This window comes from Doryrhamphus excisus, linkage group LG13, assembly GCF_037039965.1.
Source record: "Doryrhamphus excisus strain RoL-2023G ecotype Guam linkage group LG13, RoL_Dexc_Guam_v1.1, whole genome shotgun sequence".
Classification (NCBI taxonomy): domain Eukaryota; kingdom Metazoa; phylum Chordata; class Actinopteri; order Syngnathiformes; family Syngnathidae; genus Doryrhamphus; species Doryrhamphus excisus.
The window spans coordinates 2,821,905-2,841,875 of NC_136369.1; positions in this window are offsets into that span (position 1 = coordinate 2,821,905).

Genomic DNA, 19,971 nt, shown 5'->3' on the forward strand with positions numbered 1-19,971 from the left:
AGACGGGACCTGACTAAACAACGCCAACATTTATTGCCTGCGCCAATTGCACAACAGAGGCTTCAACTACGTCTATGCTCAGGTCGAGGCTTTTAGGCTCCCAAGGTCTCACCCGGGCCCAGGTATTGGGTTTTGACCTAATTACCTACTAACTACTCCAGTGCTGCAGTAACCTGTAGAGAGAGAGGGCAGAGAGAACCTACACAAACCTGGTGGCAGGGGTCATCATAGGGAGTACTCACTCACTACTAGGGGAGTACAAGGCCCTTCAATGTACGCCAAAACTTTCAGGTACAGATACAGTTTCTTCCCGCAGTTGAAAACATTCATTCATTCATTTTCTACCGCTTTTTCCTCACGAGGGTCGCGGGGGTTGCTGGAGCCTATCCCAGCTGTCTTCGGGCGAGAGGCGGGGTACACCCTGGACTGGTCGCCAGCCAATCACAGGACACATATGGACAAACAACCATTCACACTCACATTCATACCTATGGACAATTTGGAATGGCCAATTAACCTAGCATGTTTTTTTGGAATGTGGGAGGAAATTGGAGTACCCGGAGAAAACCCACGCATGCACGGGGAGAACATGCAAACTCCACACAGAGACGGCCGAGAGCGGGAACCGAACCCCAGTGTCCTAGCTGTGAGGTCTGACCGCCGTGCCGCCCAGTTGAAAACACTTAAATGTAATTCCTGTTGTGTGTGTGTATCTACAGTGAGTTTGTGTAAGCATACTTGCTCAATTAAGCTGATTCTGATGGTGCATATCATCACCCTCAGATGTCTCAAAATCCGACACAAAACTCCTGAACATGTTGCCATGACTAGCGTGATTCAAGAAGATGCCCCTAGATGTCAGCAGATGCCCCATTTCTGACTTTTTCTAACATTATTCAGTTTACACATCAAAAAAAAAATCTGTTTGGGAAAAGCAGAAAGAACACGCACCAGCAAATACAAATAGACGGTGTAGACATTGAAAGGGTGAAGGAAAATACATTTCTGGGGATCACAATAGATGAAAATATGAGCTGGAAACCTCATATTACAAATATACAACATAAGGTGGCCAGAAATATTTCAATATTGAACAAAGCAAAATTAGTTCTCAATCAGAAATCACTCCACACTCTTTATTGCTCTCTGATTCTACCATATCTTACTTATTGTGTTAAAATATGGGCTAATAACTACAAAAGCAATCTTCACTCGCTAAATGTACTGCAAAAAAGGTCAGTAAGGATAATTCATAATGCCGCCTACAGAGAACATACTAACTACTTATTTCTAAAATCACAAATACTTCAACTTGCTGATATAGTCCAAAGTTCAAGTTCAAAGTTCAAAAACACTTTATTTATCCCCGAGGGGCAATTTAAAGGACACAGAGAGCAGCATATGCAATAAAAATGTAGAAAGCAGACAAGGACAAGTAAAAGAGCAGACACTACTGAACACACATGTACCTAAGAGAATAAATAGTCATTAAATAATTTAAAAAGTATAACAAGCTAAAGGCAGGTTGTGCGGAATCTGGATAGGGAGGGGTCCAAGTTCAGAAGCCGGACTGCTGTAGAGACAAAGGTAGCCCTCCTCCTTTGTGTTCTACATCGTGGGCATCTTAGTCTACAACCCGATGGAAGCCACTCAAACACGGGGTGTAGCGCGTGGGATGGGTCCTGTAGAATCCTGTATGCAGTCCGGGTTATTTGTTGATCGCAGTGTGTAGAAAGAGGTCTCACAGGATGGCCAATGATTTTGGAACAAACATTTGAAATACTGGTTAAACGAGTCCGATCCTGTAGATGCAGTGAATAAAACCATGAAATGAATGAAAAGGCCAAAATGTTCTCAATAAAAGCATAATAGAAGGTCAGCAAAATTTTTTTGTTCACTCCAAAGGAACTCAGCTTCCTTAACATGTACAGTCTCTGATTGCACTTCTTGAGGATCTCCTCTGTATTAGATGAAAATCTCAGAAGGCCATCAAATATAGTGCCTAGGTACCTATACTCCTCAACCACCTCCACCGGTTCCCCCCCAATGATGGTAGTGATGGCCTCTGCAAGTTGTCTCTGCTTGCTGCTGTATGTCACAATCACCTCTTTGGTCTTGGTTGGGTTGAGTTGTAGGCAAACATCATCACACCAGGTGACAAAGTCCTGAAGAACAGAGCTATGGTGTAGATTAGGTGCAGAAAGCAGAGAAAGTAGAACTGTGTCGTCAGCAAACTTCACGAGGTGGCAATGCGGCTGGCTAGACCTGCAGTCGTCCATATAGAGGATGAAGAGGAGTGGTGATAAAACACAGCCCTGGGGGGAGCCGGTGGAGGTACGGAGGGTGTCGGAGTATAAACCGTTAACAAGCACCCTTTGTGAACGGTCAGTTAAAAAATCCATAATCCACAAAGTGAGCTGATGATCCAGTTAAAGCGGGTAACTAACTTTTGAGCAAGGAGGTGTGGCTGTCATCTTCAAACAGCTAAAATAATACATAAGGCTAAAAATAACCAATTAGCTAAAAATGTCATCCAATACTTCTCTTCAAGAGAGGAGAAATATGATCTCAGGGAAGAAGTACATTTGAAACACTTCTATGCTAGGACTACGTTAAAAAGCCATAGCATTTCAGTATGTGGAATCAAACTATGGAATGGATTGAGTAAGGACCTCAAACAATGCACAACGATGAGCCAATTCAAGAAACAATACAAGCAGTTGATGTTTGCTAAATACAAGTATGAAGAGTCTTGAACCAGTCATGATGTGCTATATATATCACTATATTGACACTTACTATGGTACCCATTATGGCATTGGATGCTCATATCACCTTGTACTTCAGTACGAGGTACATTACTAAAAAAAAAAAACTGTATTATGGAAAGCAGGAAGTGAACAAATGTAACAGTTACTGATTGTAAAAGTACCAGATGGAGGGGTAGGATTTAATAAGCTTTGCTTCTTCCTACTCCTTTTGGATATGTGGAACTGTGAACTGATTATGTGATGCATTCAATTGTAATCTGATGAAATAAAACCATTACCATTACCAAAAAAGCAACAGGCACAAGTTTAATGAACAAAATGTAATGTAAAGACAAACTAGATTTCACTGATTTATTATTATATCAAAAATGGTAAATGCACCTGGAATGCAAAATGGATGAGATAAAGATGGAACCCGATTTAACATTATATACCATAGCAAAATGATTAAGTAATAGGGATGAATAGGGATAGTTGCAGGGGATATAAAGTCAGTTGGAAAACTGCATGTACTACTGAACGCGGTGCTTTGGAGAAAAATAGTCAACAAGGCTGACAGACATTATTGTTATGTTCATTGCCATGTTTGCATGAATCACCAACTTCACAATAATTATAATATATATAAATAATATAAATTAAAATATAAATAACTGAAGAATAAAGTCTCAAGGATCACTTACACACACACAGACGTATAGCTGAATAATAAACAATACATATAGCACCTTGTGATCAATCCAAATCAATGTCAGACTTAAAATAATGTACTGCTTTGATTCCATTTTCAGTTAAACACGCCCACTTCTGGTTTATGCCCCGCCCACCAATAGTAGTAAAAAAAAAAAAAAATTTTTTTACAGATGTCATGAGTGTGATTCTTCCAGTCAAAAACACCATTATAACAAATAGTATACAGTAAAGTCTCGTTATATCGATATCGGTTAAAACGAATTACTACTTATTACGATACTATTTTCATTTCCCAGCAAATTTCTAGTCTTTTATTATATAATTAGCTCCGTTAGTACGATACACGGTTATTATGATAATCCGGTTACTAGAATGCCCTTTTCATCTCCCGCCAGCCAATTTGGTCTTCTTATATCGATACAAAAGCAGCTTAAATCAATCTTTGCTTAAGGATTTCAATACCAAAAAAGAACACGGCGAACGGCTGCTTCCAGTCAACTTTATTTTTCACACTTCCACCACCAGAGTGCAGCACACACAGCGGAAAACACCCGTCCCTCGCGCCTACCCCTCCGGGTGGCAACACCTTCCCTATCGATAGTTCCGGGGTGAATTATGTTCCGGGGTGAATTATGTCCCGGTAACCGGTAATCACTACAGCGTAAGTTTATTTTTATTTACTGTAGTACAAAATGTATTGTAGTACAAAAGCATGCTAGATACGCAATCCATGAACTCAAGGAGAAAATTACATGCCATATCAAAGATCCGCCCACTTTTAATGCAGTTCGGCGCAGGATCGGATATATGGATAGTCCGGTTATATCGGTATTTTTTCCGACTCCCGAGAATATCGATATAACGAGACTTTACTGTATATATATATATAATTATAATTTATAATATATAATGAATAGTCATGCAACTCTAAGTGCAAGTTTGGACTTGCTTTTGAAGTTTCGATTAAAATGCTGGCGACTCAAATGAGTAGGATGTCACTGTATCTGTGTCCCCAAGGGGGATGGCCCTGACCACAGGAGGCAGTGCCTTGTTACACTTGCCCCATTGAGTCAGGGGAAGGAGGACAATGCTGCTGTTAACAGTGCTAGCGGAGACCTTTGGATCCCCTCAATGTTTAATGTGACTCTGTGTGCGACCTGCACTCACTGAGGTCAGAGATGAACCCGGTCCAGCATTGGTCCAGGTCGCCCTGTGTTGGTGCAGTTGAAACCAAATGCCATCAAGGGGGTGGAGGGACCATCAGGCCCTGGACCTGTTTTGTCCTCTCTGACATGGATAATGAGGCATCTGTCTTCATGTGCCACACAGAGAAGTGAGGCTCCCTGTTCCAATGGAAAAAGAGCACAAGTTACCTGCCTGATTTGTTGTACGAAGCCCAGAGACACGATCAGAGCCAATGGTTGTCCATTTTTGTGGTGCAGTAGATTCTTGATGAGAATCCCAGTCAAAGTATAAAATTGCATATTGTTGCGTTAGAACCTAGTAGCTCTTTATTTGACAGAAGCCAATCCTGAGCTATGAAAAAACTAGTCAACTCATTGGAAATTGCAGAAGGTCATTCCTGAATATGACTCAAGGTGTCATCTTGCAAAGAACGCTAAAATCATCCCTTAACACTAAAAAGGTACGTACATATATATATATACGAATACAAATGCACTGCATATTTAAAATAAAAAAAATAACCATTTTAACTTTTCCCATAATGCATTTTGCCCCAGCGTTGGTTATTCCTGTCGGGGAGCTGCAATGATGTCAGCCTCACTCTGGGCTCCCCTGGCTCGCTCTAGTAAACAGCAATGCAGCACCTCAACAGGAGTAACCAATGAAATGCATTGCGGGGTCTAAATCAGGGGTCTCAAACTCAATTTTACTTGGGGGCCACTGGAGCTCGGGTCTGGGTGAGACTGGGCCGCATCAGGTTTTCCAAAAAAACTTCGCTTTGGTTCCAATTTTCTACAAGAAAAGCTCTGATAAAACATTCCACTGTTCTCAAATATCTTACTTTTTATTTTTCTACACAAAATAAGATGAAAAACAAATAAAGAAAAAACAATAAAGAAAATCAATCAATCAGTAATAAATAAATATAATAATAATAATAAAAACTTAAGAAACCACATATAGTTGGTGGGTAGACAAATTATTTTTTTCAGATTAAAATGAACAAAGCATTATTAGAGCCCTGTAGACATGACAAAACACGACTATAGTCACATTTATACTTTTTTTTTATTTACAACATATTGCGCAACTGCAGGGTCTTGAGACACATGCTAACTCGCAAACTAGAGGGCTAGCGACCTAAACGGTAGCCTTCAAGTTATTTCCTTTAAACTTAAATAGCCAAAAACTTACCACTTCCACACGGATAGGGAGGATAACTATTAACAGTTATTTAACCTTTAACATGAACATTAATCAAACAATAATTTTTTCTGGGTACATGATACCATACAGCATCCATATCAAACTTACGCGGGGCGTGGGGGCGGGGCGGTGGCATCAAACTAGTGTCCTAGTGGCCCGCGGGCCGCATGTTTGAGACCCCTGGTGTAGACTGAACTGTCCAATAGTAACTAACCTTATCTACGATGTAATTGCAAACTGTTTCGCCCCGTGTCTCATGATTTTGCTACTTGACTCAATAAATAGCGAATGAGGACAGCAAAGTTTGGAGTTTGGAGGAGCGAGCACGGAAGTGTGAGCTTTGCTTGTCCCTCGCGAGCAGAAAAAACAATCTCGGCTGGTTCTTTGTTCCCGCACTTACAGTCCTTGACTTGTAGTGAGATTTCACCAATTTCCCTGACAGCTTGTTCCGTAAATAGAGTAGCAAAGCTCTGGGGAGGGCAGAGACTTTATATAGGTATAAGGAAGTCCACCCCTCTGTGATGTCACAAAGGGCCATTCCAAACTTCTTTTAAGGCTCTCTTCCAAATGCACAAACCTCATTAGCTGAAACTTTGTCATCGTTTAACAGAAGAATACTACATTCTAACTACATTTATAGGTCAGAAAAGTGGAAAAAACACAATGTTAAAAACAAACAAATTGGCTTGTTTGGTTTGAAATAAGCTGTGAAAATATTCATTCATTTTCTACCGCTTTTCCTCACGAGGGTCGCGGGGGGTGCTGGAACCTATCCCAGCTATCTTTGGGCAAAAGGCGGGGTACACCCTGGACTGGTCGCCAGCTAATCACAGGGCACATATAGACAAACAACCATTCACACTCACATTCATACCGATGGACAATTTGGAGTCGCTAATTAACCTAGCATGTTTTTGGAATGTGGGAGGAAACCGGAGTACCCGGAGGAAACCCACGCATGCACAGGGAGAACATGCAAACTCCACACAGAGAGTTTGGCGGAGGGTGGAATTGAACCCTGGTCTCCTAGCTGTGAGGTCTGCACGCTAACCACTGGACCGCCGTGCCGCCTGCTGTGAAAATAAATTAATTCAAAATCTGAACAAATTGAGAGTTGAAAACCATCCAGGAACAGATTTTGCCAACATCGTGACAAACAAACAAAAAAAGCATCAATCTGTGATTTTGGTGACGAGTTTGGATTCTATGCTGGTGTGTATGTGACAAAACCCGACAACCCCATCAGCCTCCCTCAGCGGACCTCATGGAGTTTGTGGCCTTGGACATGAGAACGAAAGGTGATCTTGGAGGTGTTTTGTGTTGGTGTAATCAGACAGCGACATCATCAATCATGAGGGGGGGAATTACAGCAGGTTACAATGAGATAAGATAATGAGGAGTGCTTGTGCGACCTGGTGAGAGACAGCTCAAGTTCCCAACCCCATTACACTGCAGCAGCCTGCCCTCCTGCCTGCCTTTCTGCTCACCCACTGAGGACACTGCTTGCTCGAATCCTAAATGAAGGGGAACATGAGTGATATAAAATAAAGTTTAAGTGAAAGGGTATAATATTTGCAGGTGATTCGTCCCCACCGGGCGGCACGGTGGGCAAGTGGTTAGCGTGCAGACCTCACAGCTAGGAGACCAGGGTTCAATTCCACCCTTGGCCATCTCTGTGTGGAGTTTGCATGTTCTCCCCGTGCATGCGTGGGTTTTCTCCGGGTACTCCGGTTTCCCCCCACATTCCAAAAACATGCTAGGTTAATTGGCGACTCCAAATTGTCCATAGGTATGAATGTGAGTGTGAATGGTTGTTTGTCTATATGTGCCCTGTGATTGGCTGGCGACCAGTCCAGGGTGTACGCCGCCTCTCGCCCAAAGACAGCTGGGATAGGCTCCAGCACCCCCGCGACCCTTGTGAGGATAAGAGGTAAAAAATGGATGAATGAATGAGTTCTCCTCCTATTTTGTGTGGAAGTGGTAACTTTTTGGCTTCTTATTTTGTCTTTCCCCACCCTTGACTATCTCTGTGTGGAGTTTGCATGTTCTCCCCGTGCATGCGTGGGTTTTCTCCGGGTACTCCGGTTTCCTCCCACATTCCAAAAACATGCTAGGTTAATTGGCGACTCCAAATTGTCCATAGGTATGAATGTGAGTGTGAATGGTTGTTTGTCTATATGCGCCCTGTGATTGGCTGGCGACCAGTCCAGGGTGTACCCCGCCTCTCGCCCAAAGACAGCTGGGATAGGCTCCAGCACCCCCGCGATCCTCGTGAGGATAAAAGGTAAAAAATGGATGAATGAATGAGTTCTCCTCCTATTTTGTGTGGAAGTGGTAACTTTTTGGCTTCTTATTTTGTCTTTCCCCACCCTTAACCTTCTCTGTGTGGAGTTTGCATGTTCTCCCCGTGCATGCGTGGGTTTTTTCCGGGTACTCCGGTTTCCTCCCACATTCCAAAAACATGCTAGGTTAATTGGCGACTCCAAATTGTCCATAGGTATGAATGTGAGTGTGAATGGTTGTTTGTCTATATGCGCCCTGTGATTGGCTGGCGACCAGTCCAGGGTGTACCCCGCCTCTCGCCCAAAGACAGCTGGGATAGGCTCCAGCACCCCCGCGATCCTCGTGAGGATAAGAGGTAAAAAATGGATGAATGAATGAGTTCTCCTCCTATTTTGTGTGGAAGTGGTAACTTTTTGGCTTCTTATTTTGTCTTTCCCCACCCTTGACCATCTCTGTGTGGAGTTTGCATGTTCTCCCCGTGCATGCGTGGGTTTTCTCCGGGTACTCCGGTTTCCTCCCACATTCCAAAAACATGCTAGGTTAATTGGCGACTCCAAATTGTCCATAGGTATGAATGTGAGTGTGAATGGTTGTTTGTCTATATGTGCCCTGTGATTGGCTGGCGACCAGTCCAGGGTGTACCCCGCCTCTCGCCCAAAGACAGCTGGGATAGGCTCCAGCACCCCCGCGATCCTCGTGAGGATAAGAGGTAAAAAATGGATGAATGAATGAGTTCTCCTCCTATTTTGTGTGGAAGTGGTAACTTTTTGGCTTCTTATTTTGTCTTTCCCCACCCTTAACCTTCTCTGTGTGGAGTTTGCATGTTCTCCCCGTGCATGCGTGGGTTTTTTCCGGGTACTCCGGTTTCCTCCCACATTCCAAAAACATGCTAGGTTAATTGGCGACTCCAAATTGTCCATAGGTATGAATGTGAGTGTGAATGGTTGTTTGTGTATATGTGCCCTGTGATTGGTGGTAGAGAATGAATGAATGAATGTTGACCTATTCAGTGGTACAGGAATGATAGGAGTACCAGATACCTAGAACGACCTCTCATGGCTGACAGTATGGAAAAAAGAGAATAAGTGGCATGACCAGACAAACCATGACAAAAGTGTGACTTCCTCGCATGTTTAATAATACAAATGTAATTCAGGGTGGGGGGGTGAATAATTTCAAGTGCAAATCTGCACCAGGTCCGTCGCCAGCCAATCACAGGGCACATATAGACAAACAATAATTCACACTCACATTCATACCTATGGACAATTTGGAGTCGCCAGTTAATCTAACATGTTTTTGGAATGTGGGAGGAAACCGGAGTACCCGGAGAAAACTCATGCACACTCGGGAAGAACGTGTGTGCGTGGGTGAAGATCTTCTGACTGACTTCTTGTGTAATTGCAATATAAGTTGATACAATGATACAGTTTTTTTTGTCGTGAAGTGTCACATGCTACAGAGCAGTGTCCATGTGTGCCGGCACAGCGGGATTCACACCGACATCCGCCACGATAGAAAGGGCCTAGTGTAAGAGTGTCCCATGACAAGATTATGTATTAGCATTTATCGTAGGTGTTGTTTACCGCTTAATCCCAATAGCGTCACATGTGTGCAGGTGAGCGTCTCATGTGCGCAACCAGTCTGTGTTGTATCATAATCTGCTTTCTGTGTATCTCTGCTGCGATGAAGCGTGTTGAGCCGTGTGTTGCCAGCTCTGAGCCCCCATGAGGAGCCAGTCTGTGTTGTACGCTTGGGTCCACACTCTCACTCCCTGACATGTGCCGCTACTTGCTAATCCCCCACTGACGCCTCTGTGACAATAGAACAATAAATGACCACTGCGGCGACCCCGGCGTGGCAGACGGCTCTCCTTGTAATCAAAAGGGGATATTTTCCTGTGTTTTTATATATTGGTCTTATATACTGTACATAATGCATAGGCGCTTTTGCAGATCTTTTGTAATATACAGTACTGCTGCTGAATTGAAATGAATTGTTTGTTCAGAACTATGACCGTTACCAGTTAAAAAGCGAGGATATAGATACTATTGTAATCGTGACTGAGCCGATTATATAAAGTGATTTATTTGTTTAGAAAAGGCGGGAAAAGTGTGCCCACGTAAAGCATCTGTTTGACTTAGTGGTTGTAAACTCCTGCCTCATATGGAGCAGCATCTGTGTCCGGGCTATGTCCCATATTGGTCAGTCTACCGTGAATGATGAGACTAATCTGATACAATACAATCCAATATGGTCATATATTCAAGTTTGGTTTGAGGGAGATTATCCCCACATTATCAAGTATTAGACTGTACATAACCAGTATATTTTCAAAACACAATATAATCAACATTAGAGATTTTTAGTGGATAAGGAATCCAGTTTAACCAGGACATGTTCTGGCCTGTTTTTCATTGTGGCATTAAAATTAAGGCACTCTGTGAATTTTAAGTAATCCCTGAGAAATTAAGTTAAATTGGGGACTTAATGCACACTGTGCATTTAGAGGGCACACTTGCAAGTTCATATATTACGTGCGGAGTTCCCCAGGGGTCAATACTGGGGCCAAAACTGTTCAACTTGGACATCAATGATATCTCCAAAGTTACCAAAGACCGGATGATACCACTGCTTTTTGTTCTGGAGGGAGTACAGACGAAATAATTAGGTCAGAGAAGAAATGATCACACTAAAAAGATGGTTTGATGATAATAGATTGTCCTTGAACTTAAGTAAAACTAAAATCATACTGTTTGGTAACAGCAGAAAGGACACCCACCAGCAAATACAAATAGACGGTGTGGACATTGAAAGGGTGAAGGAAAATACATTTCTGGGGATCACAATAGATGAAAATATGAGCTGGAAACCTCATATTACAAATATACAACATAAGGTAGCCAGAAATATTTCAGTATTAAACAAAGCAAAATTTGTTCTCAATCAGAAATCACTCCACACTCTTTATTGCTCTCTGGTTCTATCATATCTTACTTATTGTGTGGAAATATGGGCTAATAACTATAAAAGCAATCTTCACTCGCTAAATGTACTGCAAAAAAGGTCAGTAAGGATAATTCATAATGCCGCCTACAGAGAACATACTAACTCCTTATTTCTAAAATCACAAATACTTAAATTTGCTGATATAGTTCATCTTCAAACAGCTAAAATAATGCATAAGGCTAAAAATAACCAATTAGCTAAAAATGTCATCCAATACTTCTCTACAAGAGAGGAGAAATATGATCTCAGGGAAGAACTACATTTGAAACACTTTTATGCTAGGACTACGTTAAAAAGCCATAGCATTTCAGTATGTGGAATCAAACTATGGATGGATTGAGTAAGGACCTCAAACAATGCACAACGATGAGCCAATTCAAGAAACAATACAAGCAGTTGATGTTTGCTAAATACAAGGATGAAGAGTCTTGAACCAGTCATGATGTGCTATATATATCACTATATTGACACTTACTATGGTACCCATTATGGCATTGGATGCTCATATCACCTTGTACTTCGGTACGAGGTACATTATTAAAAAAAAACAAAAAAAACAAAAACTGTATTATGGAAAGCAGGAAGTGAACAAATGTAACAGTTACTGATTGTAAAAGTACCAGATGGAGGGGTAGGATTTAATAAGCTTTGCTTCTTCCTACTCCTTTTGGACATGTGGAACTGTGAACTGATTATGTGATGCATTCAATTGTAATCTGATGCATGTTCAAATGAAATAAAACCATTACCATTACCATTACCATTACCATTACCATTACCATTACCATTACCATTACCATTACCATTACCATTACCATTACCATTACCATTACCATTACCATTACCATTCTGACACTTAAACACAGGACGTGATCAAGCTTTAAATGACAACATTTAAAAGTTATGGTGGGGAAGCATTAGCAGTAATACATGGGGTAGGGGTAGGAGTTAAAAAGCAAGGCTTTTTCCGACTCCTTATGGGACATGTTGATATTTGCATATTTAACTATGTTATGTTCCTTAATGGGACCTCACAGCCAGGAGACCAGGGTTCAATTCCACCCTCGGCCATCTCTGTGTGGAGTTTGCATGTTCTCCCCGTGCATGCGTGGGTTTTCTTCGGGTACTCCGGTTTCCTCCCACATTCCAAAAACATGCTAGGTTAATTAGCGACTCCAAATTGTGAGTGTGAATGGTTGTTTGTCTATATGTGCCCTGTGATTGGCTGGCCACCAGTCCAGGGTGTACACCGCCTCTCGCCTGAAGTCAGCTGGGATAGGCTCCAGCACCCCCGCGACCCTCGTGAGGAAAAAGTGGTAGAAAATGAATGAATGACTTAATGTAACTTTATAAGGTTCATCTGAAACAGATGAACAATGACCATTCTGATGATGTAAAATGATGTAAAAATGATGTAAAAAATGATGTAAAATGATGTAAATGAAAAAAAAAATCCTGTCTATTTCCTAATTACATGCGTTTGCCACTGTGAGCAACGGTTCAATCTCTGATGTTTGGTCAGGAGTTGATTGATTGGACATAAACGAGAGTACAAACACAACATACTCCTAAACTGCTAAATGATCTTAAATGCCTATGATATTTACTCAGGTGATTGATTTCCTCACTCTGATTATTATGATTTGGATGGCAGATGGCGAACCCGTGTTAATCCCAGATGCCCATTGGTCTGACCCTTTGCACTCCACCCCCTCCCCAAAAACCCTAACGAACCAGCTCAGCTGCACAGCCAAAGAGCTGCTTTAAACTGGTGAGTAATGGCTGTGTCAGCAGTCAGTAGATGAGCCAGAGGGTGGGGGTGGGGGTCGGGGGGTGGAGGGGAGGCGGGTGGATGGGTATTAGAGCACCACTGAAGCCAAGTGGTCTTCATTGTTAAGAAGATAATGTAAGGAAAACACTGCAGCTACTGTATACTCCACTGCAGTGGTACCCAAACTTTTCACAGTATCATAACTCTTTACAGATTTGACAGAAAATATTTATCATGGAACTGCTACCAAATGTGCCTATTCTAATAAATAATTTGAACATTTTTAGCATGTATTATTATTATTGTTATGTATTTATTATGTATAATTGCACTACAAATTTTATATTTTTTTATATGATTATTTATTCTTATTCTATTTTCTTTTTTTTTGTTTTATCTTGTTATTAAGGGGGACCTATTATGCTTTTTCCACTTTTCTGTCTTATAAATGTAGTTAGAATGTTGTATTCTCGTGTTAAACGATGCCAAAGTTTCAGATAATAAGGTTTGCGTATTTGGAAGTGAGACTTCAAAGAATGGCTCAAAATGCTCGGTTTCAAAAGGCGTGGTAAAACTCCTCCATTGTGATGTCACAGAGGGACGGACTACAGACACGCCCTTCTGTAAGTCAGATAAACACTTTGCCCTCCCTCAAGGGAGCCTCTATTTACGTTGCTAGCAAAGCCTCGAACGGGAAAGCCACATTTGTTTACAATTAAAGACGCCACCATCAGGCACAAGTGGTTGGAGTTCCTGATTCGCTACTAGCAAAAGAAAATTTGAGGATTGAGGAAATTTGAGGAAAAGGATTTTAATCTATCAATGGCATTTCATACTGGACTGTTTTGTGAACATGGGCCACTATGCAGCTGGACTAGCCGACAAACTTGCTGAAGTTCTACGCCTTTCCGATGTTACTTTGTCGTGTGGAAGAGTCAGAAGAGCAAACAGGAAGTAACAATTTATCAGTGTCCTAACTGTGTAAGTCATTGAGCAAAATTGCTTGTTTATGTAGCATTATAGCATACAGGAAGCATTGTTGCTAATAGCCTTTTCCCACCACAATTAGTGGCTTTACCCAAGATTTTTTTACACACTAGTAGTCCCCCAAAACACATTACCGGTGCTGTAGACTACCTAGTGCTAAAATGCTAAAGCTAAGAGACTTCTTGAAGTAACCTCTTTTCTTGAGAACATTTGCCTGTATGTTAAAAGCGGACATTTTAAAAAGATAAATAGCTGTTTATTATCAACTCCTATAAAGTTAGCGGCACTAACCGGAACTCTTTCTATGCACTCGGGAGTGTGACCAACCACAGCACAGTGGGCGTGCCTGGAGGCGGGCCGTGGGTGGAATACATTAAAACAGACTGTTTTTCTCGGAAGCCACGAAATCCAAAAATACAGCTGAATAGGTGCAGATTCTGGAAGAACAATAAAGCTTTCTGTGATGGTTATTGTGTGTAGCTGCTCTACAGGAGTCCACAACTCAATACAAAGGGCCGAAAAATGAGCTTAATAGCTCCTCTTTAATATAATTAAGTTCATTATGATATTTTTGCAGAGCTGCTGGAAATGTGAAGTATTTCTTTCTATCTATCTGATGAAGTTAAAGTGAAAAAAGATGAGGTTGTTAATTGCCGGAAATATTTCTGTGGTGGCCCTTTTTGGATAGTTTTTTTTTTTGTTTCTCTTCATCTAAAGCCATTGAAAGACACGCCAGTTAGAAGTACAATGCTCTCCAAAGTGCTCCCATCTGTCGAAGCAAAGCATACACATGTATCATAGCTTACATAAATGTAACAATGGTCATTTCAGTTAGCTTATTTGTTATAATCTTCTTGCTTCCTCTGCATTTCCACGGGGGCCCTATAATCTAATCTAAAGTCACGGCTGCTAATCCACCACAGCAACAGCGGCAGCAATGGTCGAGGTAAATTGGGTCTTTGAGTGATAGCCATCTGCCATACTTGTTTAATTAGTTTGTTTTACTCATCTAATTCAAAAATACTTGATCATTTAGATGGATTTAAACACACTCACTTTGCAGGCTACATGTTTTCTTGCAGCTTTTCTACGGCTATATTTACAATTTACTTTTTATTTTAGTTGAGGACACTGAACAACTCGATTTTCCTCTGTGCACCGCTTCATTGTTTTCACACAAAACCTGAAGACTCACAACAGCATCAAGAACTGAGCTGACTGATACTTCTTTGTTTCCATAAACCAGGTGCCAGCCTTGTGCCAGTAAAGCAGGGGTCTCAAACTCAATTTACTAGGGGGCCACTGGAGCTCGGGTCTGGGTGAGACTGGGCCGCATCAGGTTTTCCAACAAAAAAACAACAAAAAAACGCATTAATTAAAAACAAAAAAATTTTAAAAACTTTGCTTTGGTTCCAATTTTCTACAAGAAAAGCTCTGATAAAACATTCCACTGTTCTCAAATATCTTACTTTTTTTTCTACACAAAATAAGATCAAGAATAAAGAAAATCAATCAATCAGTAATAAATAAATATAATAATAATAATAATAATAAAAACTTAAGAAACCACATATAGTTGGTGGGTAGACAAATTATTTTTTTCAGATTAAAATGAACAAAGCATTATTAGAGCCCTGTAGACATGACAAAACACGACTATAGTCACATTTATACTCTTTTTATTTACAACATATTGCGCAACTGCAGGGTCTTGAGACACATGCTAACTCGCAAACTAGAGAGCCAGCGACCTAAACGGTAGCCTTCAAGTTATTTCCTTTAAACTTAAATAGCCAAAAACTTACCACTTCCACACGGATAGGGAGGGTAACTATTAACAGTTATTTAACCTTTAACATGAACATTAATCAAACGTAATAATTTTGTCTGGGTACATGATACCATACAGCATCCATATCAAACTTAACATTAAACTTTCATATCAAGGCGGAGGCCTCAAACTAGTGTCCTGCGGGCCACATGTTTGAGACCCCTGCAGTAAACTCTTTTCTTGAGGAAAAACTTCAGACTGCTCAGTCTCTACTTCTGGCTCGGATTTGGGTTCCAACACATTAAAAGGGGACATTTTAAACAGATAAATCACACTTTATTATCAACTTTTACAAAGTTGGGTTCACAGCTAGCGGGACAAACCAGAAGGCCTGCTAAGCACTCTGCAGTGTGACCAATCACAGAGGAGAGGGCATGCCTGGAGGTGGGCTGTGAGTGTGGGAATAAATTAAAACAGACCGGAAGCACGAAATCCAAAGAAATAACAATCGGAATAGTGTAATATCTGTAATATCTAGAAAGCTTTCTGTGCTGGTTACTGTGTGTAGCTGCTCTATAGGAGTCAACAACTCAATACAAAGGGCTGAACATTTTGCAATAGGTCCTCTGTAAAAGAAAACAGGACCACATTTCACAAAAATAATAAAAGGTCTGACTGTGCCATGGCAAATGGGGTGAGTTATAGTGGGTCTGGATCAAAAAGTCCAGGGCCATATTTTTGTCCAAGTCCACCCCTGTTGACAGGTACACACGTGGGCTTTAATCATTCAGCTGCTTGATGAGTTGGGGCTTCCCAAGATTTGTTGAAATTTCCCGTGATAGTGATTGGATTATAAAGTTTTGTTTGACTTTGTTTGACATCCGGAGCCTATCCCAGCTGATTGATGGAAAAAATGTGTAAAGCAAATTGTTTAAATTGTTAAATACTTACTACTCACTCTGCCAGTAACGCGATCTGGGGGATGTCAATATAGGTTGAAATGATTATAAAGAGTAAAAATGCACATGTGCACACACTCAAAACATGTGACTGTTAAGGGTCTAGAACAGGGGTCTCAAACAGGCGGCCCGCGGGCCATGTGTGGCCCGCAGGACACTAGTTTGAGGCCCCCACCTTGATATGAAAGTTTAATGTTAAGTTTGATATGGATGCTGTATGGTATCATGTACCCAGAAAAAATTATTACGTTTGATTAATGTTCATGTTAAAGGTTAAATAACTGTTAATAGTTATCCTCCCTATCCGTGTGGAAGTGGTAAGTTTTTGGCTATTTAAGTTTAAAGGAAATAACTTGAAGGCTACCGTTTAGGTCGCTAGCTCTCAAGTTTGCGAGTTAGCATGTGTCTCAAGACCCTGCAGTTGCGCAATATGTTGTAAATAAAAAGAGTATAAATGTGACTATAGTCGTGTTTTGTCATGTCTACAGGGCTCTAATAATGCTTTGTTCATTTTAATCTGAAAAAAATAATTTGTCTACCCACCAACTATATGTGGTTTCTTAAGTTTTTATTATTTGCAGTTTTATTATTATTATTATTATTATATTTATTTATTACTGATTGATTGATTTTTTTATTCTTGATTTGTTTATTTATTTTTCATCTTATTTTGTGTAGAAAAATAAAAATTAAGATATTTGAGAACAGTGGAATTTTTTATCAGAGCTTTTCTTGTAGAAAATCGAAACCAAAGCAAAGTTTATTCATTTTTCTGTTTTTAATAAATGCGTTTTTTTTTTTTTTTTGAAAACCTGATGCGGCCCAGTCTCGCCCAGACCCCAGCTCCAGTGGCCCCCAAGTAAATTGAGTTTGAGACCCCTGGTCTAGAACCAAAGTACCGGGTTAAGCAATGTAAAGATATTCTTTTCGAGATTTGAAATCATGAAAATAATCGTTGTATTGGTGCCTTAACACCACAATTATTCATGTCTAACACGCACAGTCAAAAGCAAAGAATAAGTTTAGTTCCTTCTTAACCCAACCAACAATTCAATCACACAAAAAAGCAAGAGAATATATATATATAAAAAAAAAACAACCCAGCAGCAGCAGTTAGCTGCCAAGTGTTTTAAGAATCACCTAAACAAACTGCAGGCCACTGAGCTGCATCAAGAGGCTCAGCTAGGGTCCAATCTGACATTTATCTCTCCTGGCCGTTTTGCTGATGGCAGCACGACGTCGCTTTAGGAAGCAGCTGTTGACTGTCAGAGATCTAGGTCAGGATATAGGGATAGTTGCTTGGACAAGGCGTGCCTGCACATACAGTACAATCACTGTGGTCTCTGGTTACATTATAGGGATTACTGTCAGGATAAATATTGTGAATACAGTATATAATTGTTAATAATAAAAGGAGGAGATACAGCAAATATACCATCAAAGGTTCTCCTATTTGGTGATGTAGAGCAGGAATGCTGGTGGAAAACAAAAAAAAAAATCCTGGATTAGCCTGCTGCTGTGTTTAATATAACAGTCAGTAACAGTATGTGGTGCATGATGCGCATTGTGGCCTCTGATGAACAGTCTAGTCTGGCGCATTTAAAGGCAATGAGAGTTCATTTGATTGGTTCAAATTACACTCAACTGTATTAAACCCTCTAACGCCTTCTCTCCTCCCTCTTTGCCACTTGCGCCGGTGGGAGGGATGGAGGCGTGGGTGCGCGGCGCTGTGCCAGATTGCCCTGCTCGCTACTTTTAAAGTGCAGCGGCATAGGCGTGGCGCAGAGCAGGTGCGCTACATCTGTGCCTGGTCTACAAAATTAGAGCCCTCTGTGAGGATGTGATAGTTGTGTAATAGGATTTGTTAAAATCTTTATGTGTGTTCAGGGCTTAAGGCAGCACACATATATTCATGACTGAACTGAAACAAGGGAACTAAATACACTGAATGGGGGGATGGAGCTGATCGGATAATGCAATAAGTATAGCAGACAGGTCAAACAAAAAAAAACAGCCCACAAAAGAATATTGAAAAAAAAAACCTTAACAATTATACTTTGGTGACAATTTTCACTGTGCAATTTTAAGGATTGACTTAATTTCCCAAATGTGACTCTTGCGCAATCAACTGTTTGCCTCATTTGCGCCCGTAAAACATGTGTCTGTTCATGTTGACGTCCACTGAGCTGATTGATGTGTAAGATGGAGATCTGCTGTCAGACACACCTGACATACTACGTACACATAAGAGGCTCAGTTTCCACAGTCAGATCCCAAAGGCAGATTTATCATAGTGTTATATAACACACACATACACACACACACACACACATGAGGATGCAGCCACAATGCTTCAGTCAGCACTAGTCAGATCAGATTTAACACCCCTTCATCTCCACACACACACTCATCCTTGAGTTCCCTCTCTGACTTAAGCAACACTTTTGTCAGTGTGTGTCCTATAACGCTGATTGCACTTTATCTCTTTGTACACGTATTCTATGTTGATATAAAAGTCATTCAAAGTTATAGTACACATATTCTTTGTTGATATAAAAGTCATTCAAAGTCATAGAAACATGAGTGTCGATCCTCTTTGATGTGATTGCTCTGCTCGGTGTTTGTGTAGTGACATAATCACAGTATCCACAGTATCCACAGTATCCACAGTATCACTGATGTCTTTTGTCACGAGTGATCAAATATTGTAGTCAACACACAAACAGTTGATGAAATTATTTCCTTTTTTTCCTTTTTTTTGCAAAAGTCATAGCATCAGTCTGTTTTAATAATAATAAGACATAGACATAGACATAGACATAGACATAGACATAGACATAGACATAGACATAGACATAGACATAGACATAGACATAGACATAGACATAGACATAGACATAGACATAGACATAGACAGACATAGACATAGACAGACATGGACATAGACATAGACATAGACATAGACATAGACATAGACATAGAGATAGACATAGACATAGACATAGACATAGACATAGACATAGACATAGACATAGACATAGACATAGACATAGACATAGACATAGACATAGACATAGACATAGACATAGACATAGACATAGACATAGACATAGACATAGACATAGACATAGACATAGACATAGAGATAGACATAGACATAGACATAGACATAGACATAGACAGACATAGACATAGACAGACATGGACATAGACATGGACATGGACATGGACATGGACATGGACATGGACATAGACGGACATGGACATGGGCATGGACATGGGCATGGGCATGGGCATGGGCATGGGCATGGGCATGGGCATGGGCATGGGCATGGG